The following is an 11,563-nucleotide window of genomic DNA, read 5'->3' on the forward strand; positions in this document are numbered from 1 at the left end:
TTCTATAACCAGTCTTTCTGTCCATTGACATTCCCTTGTACTGTGAGTCAAATTAGGGAGGACCAAGGGCATCATCACCATTATTGCCCAAAAAGGTCATCCTCTGCCACATATCCTTTTGGAGCCATAGATCAGTCCATGTACGTTCTTTGTTTATTGGTCTGGTATGAGAAGGCTCTGGTTTATTGGCATTGTTGTTCTTATAGGGTTGAAAGCACCTTTAGCTCTTCTAATCCTTTTTTTAAAATTTACCAACAAGAGGTCCGTTTTCAGTTCACTGGTTTGCTACTAGCATTCACTTCCATATTAGACATGCTGTATCTGTGTCACTAGGTAAATATGGAAGAATGCACTTATTAGCATTATCAATCTTATCTAGTTTTGGTGGCTGATGTATATAAATAATTTTGGTGGCTTCTACACTTATGTTGTTAAGTGGACTGTTAACATGGACTCTCCCCAACTATGTCAAGAATGTAGAATTCACAAATGACAATGCAAATAGACTCCCTCCTGTTTTTTTTTTTTTTTTCAGAGCTGGGGACAGAACCCAGGACCTTGCGTTCGCTAGGCAAGCACTCTACCGCTAAGCTAAATCCCCAACCCCTGCTGTTTTTATGAACCTATTGAAGTAGACATTTAAGTGGTCCTCAAGCCATTCTTCAACCCTGCCCATCATCTGGAAGATTACATTAGGCCTTAAGAAAGAATCATGGTAAAACATCCTAAACACTCAAGTCTGGCCATGGTAACACTGTAAGATAGATAGGGTAATACTGGCATCAAATGGGAGTAGAGAACCAAATTCAAAAGTCCATGTTGTCCTTTGCTTTCCTGATGTCTGGTAATTTTTTGGTAAAATAAGGATTTGGGAATTCATCATTTGAAATAGGCACACGGTATTTATACTGTTGTACTCACTCAATAGCTGGGCCCCCTTTGTGACCAAAATCATTACAGAAATTTTAATTGGAAAACAGAATTTTTGATTACACATTGAGGAACATTTATATAGTCAAGGAATTTATAGTAAGAAATTGAAATACAATATTCATTCAATTAAAGGTAGTTGAGAAAATACTGGCCTTTGGGAAATAAAGAAAACCCAGAAAATTGAACTCATTGTCACAGGAATGATCCTGGGAATAAAATATTGTCTTGAAGAATCTCCTACACTCCATGTTCCTACATCTTCTCTACCCATGCCAATCCCCTGTCTAACTTTCTCCATTCAGAGCATGTAACCACTAGTGAAACAGAGAGAAGTCTCTACTTTAGAGTGATGTAGTACATACAGGTTTCCACTGTGTTACCGGAGACATACCTCATAAGGGCACTCTCGAACATGGATAATGTAAGGAAAGTTGTTCATCATGTAGACCACCGTAGTACTCAGTGACATCATCATTAGGACCTCCATGAAAACTCTCTTATAACCTGGTGAGCCCTACCTCCTTCTGTTGTCATGACTGCAACTGCCTCTCAGATTTTCCTTCAATACCTCTAAGGTTTACTAATTGGCCACTTATTCAGAGACAATTTGGGAGTGAGAACAAAGAGGATGAAGGATATGAAATGGGGATAAGGAAGCTGGCCTTTTGTCTTGGTATAAAAAACAAGGAAGATATATGTGGTGCTTGGGAAAGCTTAGTGTGTCCTTGTTAGGTGTTGAGGGGTATCTCTGAAGATATGTGGTTTCCACATAAGGGAACCAGGAGCCAGGAGCCTCTCAGAAGCATCTGGACTTCCCTGTTCTTTTGCTTCCTGGAAGTCAGAGAGTTTATATCATTCATTTCTTTATTCCAAAACTCAGGTGTTGTGAAGGGCAAAGTTGTATCCCTGACAGGTCATGGACTTTATACTTTTTGTAAAAAAGACATAGGTGCTAATGAAGATGGCATGGATAAGTATTGTGTTCTCAGCTCAAAGAAACCTCTTCAATGTTCTGGATACCTTATATTGCAGTTTTTGTCTGACACTTTTTTTTTTATTAAATTGAGTGTTTCTTATTACATTTCGAGTGTTATTCCCTTTCCCGGTTTCTGGGCAAACATAACCCTAATCCCTCCCCTTCCCCTTCTTTATGCATGTTCCCCTCCCCATCCTCCCCCCATTGCCGCATTTCCCCCAACAATCACGTTCACTGTGGGTTCAGTCATAGCAGAACCAAAGTATTCCTCTTCCACTGGTTATCTTACCAGAATATTCATTGCTACCTATGAGGTCAGTCTTTGTATAGTCCTTAGGGGTAGTGGCTTAGTCCCTGGAAACTCTGGTTGCTTGGCATTGTTGTTCAAAAAGGGTCTTGAGCTCCTTCAAGCTATTTGAGTTCTTTCTCTGATTCCTTCAACGGTGGTCCCATTCTCAGTTCAGTGGTTGACAGTTATATCTGGGAGAGAGAAGTGCTCTGGTTCAAACTTCATCATCTCAGTCTTTCCACTAGTATTACTCTGTCTATCATTTTAGATTTCCAAGTCAATAGGTATGATTAGTTGGCAGTTTTCTTTTATATCTTTCATTTTTTATCAAATTTCATTTCTTTTCTTAACTGAATTTTTTATATTTACATTTAAAATGTTATTTCCTTTCCCAGTTTCCTGCCCATAAGATCCCTAACTGGTTCCCCTTCCCTTTTTCTATAACCGTCTTTACTACTCCTTGACATTACCTTGAACTTGAGGTCAAACAAAGATGAACCAAGGACTTCTCCTTCCATTGGTGCTCACCAAGTCCAACCTCTTCCACATATGGAGTTGGAGCCATAGCTGTGTCCATGTACATTCTTTTAATATTGGTCTAGTATCAAAAAGCTCTGATTCATTGGCATTGTTCTTCTTACGGTGTTAAAGTCCCTTCAGCTCTTGTAATCTTTCCTGCACATCTACAAACAAGAAGTCCAGTTCACTAGTTTGCCACTAGCATTCACTTCTGTATTTGGCATAATATAGCTGTTCTTCTCAGGAAATATCTATATCTGTTTCCTGGAAGAATTCACTTCTTAGCTCATCAATCTTGTCTAGTTTTAGTTTCTAATGTATACATATGTACTTTTGGTGGCTCGTACAGCTATGAGTTTAGCTGGAATTTTATCATTGATTCTGCACATCTAGGTCAAGACTGTAGAATCCACAAATGGGAACTCCAAATAGATTCCATCCTGTTCTTTGGAAACTACTGAAATTGAGGCTTCAGTGGCCCTCAAGTCATTCCTCTCCCTACCCAGCCTCCTATATCTTATGTTTGGCCTTAATAAGGACTCATGGTAAAATATCCGAGACCCTCAAGTATGGCAATGAAACACAGGAAGGTAGATATTGCAGAAGTGATATCAAATGGGACTAGAGAACCGAATTCTATAGTCCATGTAGCACTTCTCTTTATTGAAGTCTGGTAATTTTTGGATAAAATAAGGATATGAGAGTGTGTCATTTGAAGCATGTACACAGTATTTACACTGATATACTTACTCTATAGTTGGGCCCCCTTTGTTGCCAAAATCATTGCAGAAAATGAAATTGGAAAACAAATTTTTTGAGTACACATTCAGGAATATTATAAAGTCCCCAATCATGGAATGTACAATAAGAAAATATAATATAATATTCATTCTATTAAAGGACTATAGGGAAAATCCTAGAGTTTGGCAAACAGAGATATCTGAGAAAATTGAACAAAAGACCATAGGAATCGACCTGGGAATAAAATTATTATCCAGAAGAATCTCATCCACTCTAGGTTCCTAAATCTTATCTACTCATGCCAAGCCCCTGACTATCTTTCTCCATTCAGATCATGTAAACAATGATGAAGCCAAGAGAATTCCCTAACTTTAGAGCGATATAGTATGTAAAGTTTTCCACTGATTCACAGGAGACACTCCTGTAAAGTGCACCCTTGAATCTAGTCAATGTTAGTAAAACAGTTCAGCAGGAAGTCCATGGCAATTCTCAGTGATATCATCATTAGGCCCTCCTTAAAAAAAAATCCTGTATTCTGCAGAGCCCTAGCTTCTTCTATGATGTCACAAGTGTTGTTGTGACAGCAATTTAATCTCAGATTTTTCATCAGTACCTCTAGTGTTAACTAATTGGCCTCTAATTCAGAGTAAACAGATATTTGAGGGGGGAGAACAAAGAGCATGAATTGATCAGAGATGAGGAGAAGGAAGGTGGCCTTCTGTCTTGCTAATAAAAAAGGAAGAAATGTGTAGTCTATGGGAAAGCTCTGCGTCCTGGGTAGGGATTGAGTGGGTTGGCTGAAGAGATAGCCTTGTCCTGAGCCTTCCACATATGGGACTATGGAGCAGGGAGCCTCTGAGAATCATCTGGACTTCCCTGATTGTTATGGTTCCTGGATATCAGAGAGTTTATATCATTAATTTCTTCATCCCTAAAGCCAAGTGTTAGGAAAGGAATGATTATTTACCTGAGAGCTCATTGCTCTTATTCTGTTTTTCACAGAAGAAAAAGGTCCTAAGTAAGAAAGGAAAGACAAGTATTATGTCCTCAGCTCAGATTAACCTCCTCCATAATTTGAATTCCTTTATTGCAGTTTGTGTCTGACACTGACATAAGGGAGAAGGGAAGGACAGTTATTGTGTCTTTGCTCACAGAAAATTTCACCATGTTTTGGAAATCTATAGTGCAGTTTGTGTTTGACACTGATATCTGGGAAAGAGAAGTGCTTCTATTTGAGTCTTCATCATCTCAGTATTTTCACTAGTATTACTCTGACTATCCTTCCATGTCAGTGACTTTTTAGATTTCTCAGTCAATAGGTATGATTAGCTGGTCATGCTCTTTCATATAATTTCTTTCTTTTTTTTATTTTTCACCAAATTATATTCCTTATTATTAATTGGATATTTCTATATTCTTATTTCAAATGTTATTTCTTTTCCCAATTTCCTGCCCATAAGATCCCTATCCTGTCTTGTCCCCTTGTTCTACTGCTCCCCTTACTGCCCCTTTACATTCCATTGAACTGGGAGTCAAACCCAGGGAGAACAAATGGTTTCTCCTTCCACTGATGCTCAACAACGACATACTCTGTCTCATATGCTGTTCGAGCCATAATTCTGTCCATGAACCATTTTTGAGTATTGGTTTACTACCAGAAAGCACTGGTTCATTGACATTGTTGTTTTTATGCGTTTGAAAGCCCCTTCATCTCTTGTAATCCTTTCTCAAAATCTACCAACAAGAGGTCCATTTACTTGTTTGCCATTAGCACTCGCTTCTGTATTTGACATGATCTATCTGTGTCTCTAAGGAAAGATCTGTATCTATTTATTGGGAGAATGCACTTCTTAGCTTCATCATTATTATTTAGTTTTGGTGGCATATATATATATATATATATATATATATATATATATATATATATATGCTTGATGGCTGCTACAGTTATGACGTAAGGTGGAATTTTAACATGGATTCTGTGCAACCAGGTCAAGAATATAAAATCCACAAAGGACAATGCCAAATAGACTTCCTCCTGTTCTCATGAACTTATTGAAGTTGAGGTTTCACTGGTCCTCAAGCCATTCTTTTCCCTGCCCATCCTCCTGCATCTCATGTTTGGCCTTAAGAAAGAATCACGATAAAGCTTCCAAAACCCTCACATCTGGCACTGGAACACTGGAAGGTAGATACTGTAGTGTTGATATCAAAAGGGACTAGAGAAACGAATTCTATACACCATGTGGTCCTTTGCTTTTCTGATGTCTGAAAATTTTTGAATAAAATAAGGATTTGGGAGTTTTTCATTTGAAGAAGGTACACAATATTTACACTGTTATACTCACTGTATAGATGGGCCCCTTTGTTGCCAAAATCATGGCAGAAAATGGAATTGGAAAGCAGAATTTTTGAGTACACATTCAAAAATATTCATAAAGTCCCCTAACAAGGACAGTACAATGAGAAAGTGAAACACAATATTTATTCAATTAAGGTCTGTAGGGAAAAAAACTGGACTTTGGGAAACAGAGAAGAAAAATGAACTGTATGTCACAGGAATGAATCTGGGAAAAAATAATATCTAGAAGAAACTCCTCCTGTCTATATGCCTAAATCAGTTTTACCCATGCCAAGCCCCTGACTAACTTTCTCCATTTATAGGATGTAACCACTAATGAAGCAAAAAGAAGTCACTAGCTTTAGAGAGATGGAGTACATAAAGGTTTCCACTGTATCACAGGAGACACTCCTGGAAAGGCCACCTTTGAATCTCGTCATTGGGAGGAATGTTTAGCAGGTATGCCATGGCAGTTCTCAATGACATCATCATTCGGCCCCACCTGAAAAATCTCTTGTATCCTGGAAAGTCCTTGCTTCTGCCATGATATCACAAGTGTTGTGCTGAAAGCAACTGCCTCTTAGATATTTTTTCAGTACCTTTAGTGTTTACTATTTGTCCTCTAATTCAGAGTAAACAGTCATTTGGGAGTGAGAACAAGAAGGACGAAGAGATCAGAGATGGAGAGAAGGAAGCTGGGCATTGTCTTGTTATAAAAAATGCTAGAAATATGTCGTCCATGGGAAAGCTCAGTGTTTCATGGGTAGGTGTTCAATGAGTTCACTGAAGAGTTATCCTTGATCTGAGCCTTCCACATATGAGAATCAGGAGATTAGAGCTTCTCATATGGTCTTCCCTACTTTTTATGATTCCCGGAAATCAGAGAGTTTTTAACATTATTTTATTTATTCCAAAGCCAGGTGTTGGGAAGGGCAGAATTGTTTTCCTGAGAGCTTATCATTTTTTTTTTCATTTTGCCCAGAAGAAAAATGTCCTAATGGAGAGGGGAAAGTCAAATATTGTGTCCTTACTTACTGTATACTCCTCCATGCTTTGCATTCCTATAGTGCAGTTTGTGTCTGACACTGATGTCTGGGAGAGAGAAGAGCTTCTATTTGAGACTTCACCATCTCAGTCTTTCCACTAGTATTACTCTCCTGAGAGTGACCCTTTAGATTTCTGAGTTAATTGATGTGATTAGCTGGCAATTCTCTTTTCTTTTAATTTGTTTTTATTATTTTTTAAATTTTATAGCAAATTTTATTGCTTTTTTCAATGGGATATTTCTATATTTACATTTCAAATATTGTTTCCAATCCCAGTTTCCTGTAGGTTAGGTCCCTAACCGGTCCCCCACCCATTATACTATACTTCCTCTTACTGCCCCTTGACATTCCCTTGAAATGGCTATCAAACCTAGGGAGGATCAAGGGCTTCTGCATCCATTGGTGCCCAAAAAGCCATCCTCTGCTACCTGTGTATTTTCAACCATAGGTCTCTCAATGTACAATCTTTTAATGTGGGTTTATAATTGGAATGCTCAGGTTTATTGCCATTGTTGTTGTAAAAAGGGTTGTAAAGGGTTGTAAAAAACCCTTTAGCTCTTGTAATCCTTTCTCAAAATCTACCAACAATAGGTCCGTTTTCAGGTCACTGGTTTACCACTAAAATTCACTTCTGTATTTACCATGCTCTAGCTGTGTTTGTCAGGAAATATATATATATATATATATATATATATATATATATATATTATATGCCCGGTTCCTGGCAGCATGCACTTCTTAGCTTCAACAATCTTTTCTAGTTTTGGTGGCAGATATGTTTATCAATCTATATCTGTATCTGTATCTGTATCAGTATCTGTATCTTTATCTATCTATCTATCTCTATCTCTATCTCGATCTCTATCTCTATATCTAATCTATCTACAGCTTCTTCAGCTATGATGTTAGACATAGATTCTGCATAAGGAGGTCAAAAATGTAGAAGTCACAAATGCCAAATAGACTTCCTCCTGTTCTTATGAACCTATTGAAGTTGAGGTTTCCCTGGACCTCATGCCATTCCTCTCCGTGCCCATCCTCCTGAATTTTGTTTTCCTTGAAGAAAGAATCATGGTAAAACATCCAAAACCTGCAAGTCTTGCAGTGGGAAAACAGGAAGTTAGATATTACAGAACTGTAACTTAATGGGACTTCAGAACCGCATTCTATACTCCATGTTGTCTTTGCTATAGTGATGTCTGGTAATTTTTGGATAAAATAAGGAGTTTTGAGTTTATCATTTGAAGTAGGTATACAATATATACACTGTTATATTCACTCTATGGGTTGGTCCCCTTTGTTTACAAAACCATTGCAAAAAATTGAATTCGTTAACAGAATTTTTGAGTATACTTTCAGGAATATACATAAAGTCCCCTGTCAAGGAATGTACAATAAGAAAGTGTAATACAGTGTTGGGGAATTAGGTCAGTGGTAGACCACTTGCCTAGCAAGCTCAAGGCCCTGGTTTCAATCCCCAGCTCCAAAAAAAAAAAAAGCAAAAAAGAAAAAGAAAAGAAAATGTAATACAATATTCACCCAATTAAATGTCTGTATGGAAAATACTGGCCATTGGGAAACAGAGAAAACCTAAAAAATTGAACTTTATGTAACAGGAATGGACCTGGGAATAAAATTATTATCCAGATGAATCTCCTCCACTCCATGTTCGTAGATCTTTTCTACCAATTGCAATCCCCTGACTAACTTTCTCAATTCAGAGCAGGCAACCACTAATGAAGCACAAAGGGGTCTCTAATTTTAGAGAGATGTAGTAAGAAAATGTTTCCACAGTGTCACAGGAGACTATCCTGGAAAGAGCACCGCCAAATCTGGTCAATATAAAGATAGCTTTTTAGCAGGTAATTCATGGCAGTTCTCAGTGACATTATCATTTGTCCTTCCCTGAAAAAATCTCTTGTATCCTGGAGAGCCCTAGTTTATTCTGTGATGTCACAAGTGTTGTCCTGTATGTATCTCCCTCTCTGATATTCCTTCAGTACCTCTAGGGTTTACTAATTTTCCTATAATTCAGAGTAAACAGTTTTTGGGAAGGGGAACAAAGACTATGAAGAGATCAGAGATGGGGAAAAGGAAGCTGGCCTTCTGTCTTGGTATATAAAAAAGGAAGCAATACCTGGTCCATGGGAAATATACATGAGTCCTGGGTAGGAGCTGTGTGGGTTACCTGAAGAGATCGCCTGGATCTGAGCCTTCCACATATGCAAACCTGGAGCTGGGATTCTCTCAGAATTATCTGGACTTCCCTGCTTGGTTCCTGGAATCAGAGAGTTTATATCACTAATTTCTTTATCCCAAAATCCAAATGTTGGGAAGGGTGCTGTTTTCCTGAGATCTCATCAATTTTATTCTTTTTTCCCAGTAGAAAAGCATCCTAAGGAAGAAGGGAAAGGTCATTATTCTATCCTCAGCTCAGTGTAAACTCCTCCAAGCTTTGGATTCCTACAGTGTGCATTTTGTGTCCGACACTCATATATGGGAGAGAAAAGTGCTTCTAGTTGAGAATTCATGATCTCAGTCTTTCAACAAGTATTACTCTGTCTACCATACATTGACAGTGACTCTTTATATTTCTGAGTCAATAGGGGTGATTAGCAGCCAGTTTTCTTTTCTTTAATTTCTTTCATTTTGAATATTTTTTTTGCTTTTAATTCCATACTTCTGTATTACCTTTTCCAGTTTCCTGTCCATAAGATCTCTAAGTAGTCCCCATCCAATTCCTCTAAAACCACCCTTACTGCCCCTTGACATTCCCATAAACTGGGAGCTAAACCTAGTGATGAAACCAAAGGGCTTCTCCTTCCTTTGGTGCCCAAAAAGGCCATCCTCTGCTACATATTCAGTTTGAACCTTAGGTCTGTCCATATACATTCTTTGAATATTGGTTTAGTACCTGAAATATCTGGTTCCTTGGCATTGTTCTTCTTATGGTTTTAATGCCCCTTCAGCTCTTGTAATCGTTTCTCAAAATCTACTAGCAAGAGGTCCGTTCTCAGTTCACTGGTTTGCCACTAGCTTTCATTTCTCTATTGGACCAGCTTTCGTTGTGTCTCTCAGGAAAGATCTATATCCTGCTCCCGGAGGCATGCAATTCTTAGCTTCAACAGTATATATATATACTATATATATATATGGCTCATACAAGCCATGAGATTAGGTGGAATTTTAACATGGATACTTTGGAACTACCTCAATTATTTAGAATTTACAAATAAAAATACCAAATTGACTTCCTTCTGTTCTTATGAAACTAGTAATGTTGAGGTTTTCCTTGACCTCAAGCCATTGCTCTCCCTGCCCAATCTCCTGACACTTATGTTTTATCTGAAAAAAAAAAAAAAACCATGTAAAACATCCAAAACCCTCAAGCCTGACGCTGGGAACACAGGAAGGTATATATTAGCTATCTGACATCTAAAGGTATTACAGAATCTCTTTCTTTTGTCCATGTTGTACTTTGCTTTACTGATATCTGATAATTTTTGGATAAAAAAAAAAGGATTTGGTAGTTTATCGTTTGAAGTAATTACATAGTATTTACCCTGTTATATTCACTCTTTGCCTTGGCCTCCATTGTTCTCAAATTCATTACAAAAATATTGAATTGGAAAACAGAATTTTTGAGTACACATTCAGGACATATATATATATATATATATATATATATATATATATATATATATATATATATATATAATGTGCCCTTTCAAGGAATGTACAGTAAGAAAATGAAATACAGTGTTCACTCAATAATAGGGCTGTAGGGAAAATCCTGGCCTTTGGGAAACAAATAAAAGCTAGGAAATTGAACTGAAGGTCACAGGAATGGACTTTGGATTAGAATTATTTTTCAGAATAATCTCCTCCCTTCCATGATCCTAGATATGTTCTACCCATGACAAGCCCCTGACTAAGTTTCTCCATTCAAAGCATGTAAACACTAGTGAAGCTAAGAGGAGTCTCTAGTTTTAGAGAGATGAATACATAAAGGTTTCCTCTGTTTCGCTGGAAACCCTCCTTGAAGGGGCACTCTCAAATCTGGCCATTATAGTTCAGCAGGCAGGCTAAGGCAGTTCTCATTGACATCACCATTTGGCCCTCCCTGAAAAATCTCTTGTACCCTGGTGTGCACTAGCTTCTTCTGTGATGTCACAAGTGTTGTCATCACAGCACGGCCTAAGGGTTATTCCTTCTGTAAATCTAGGTTTACTAATTAGACTCTCATTCAATGTAAACAGTCATTTAGGAGGGAGAACAAAAAGGCTGAAGAGACCAGAGATGGGGAAAAGGCAGATGGCCTTCTGTTTTCATTAAAAAATAAAAATAAAAAAAGAAGAAGAAATATGCCATCACTGGGAACGTTCAGAGAGTCCGGGGTAGGGGCTAAGTGTGTTCGCTGAAGAGAAGCCTTGGTCTTAGTCTTCCACGTTTCAGAATCAGGAGCTGGGAGCCTATGAGAAGAATCTGGACTTCCCTGTTGTTATGATACCTGGAAGTCAGAGAGTTTATAACATTCATTTATTTATTCCAAAAGCCAGGTGTTGGGAATCATACAGTTGTTTGACTGAGAGCTCATGCCTTTATTCTTTTTGCCCAAAAGAAAAAGGTCCTAAGGAAGGAGGTAAAGACAAGTATTGTGTCCTCAGCTCAGAGGAATCTCCCACATGCTTTCCATTCCTATAATGCAGTTTGTGTCT

This window comes from Rattus norvegicus (assembly GCF_036323735.1).
Source record: "Rattus norvegicus strain BN/NHsdMcwi chromosome Y unlocalized genomic scaffold, GRCr8 chrY_unlocalized_2, whole genome shotgun sequence".
Classification (NCBI taxonomy): Eukaryota; Metazoa; Chordata; class Mammalia; order Rodentia; family Muridae; genus Rattus; species Rattus norvegicus.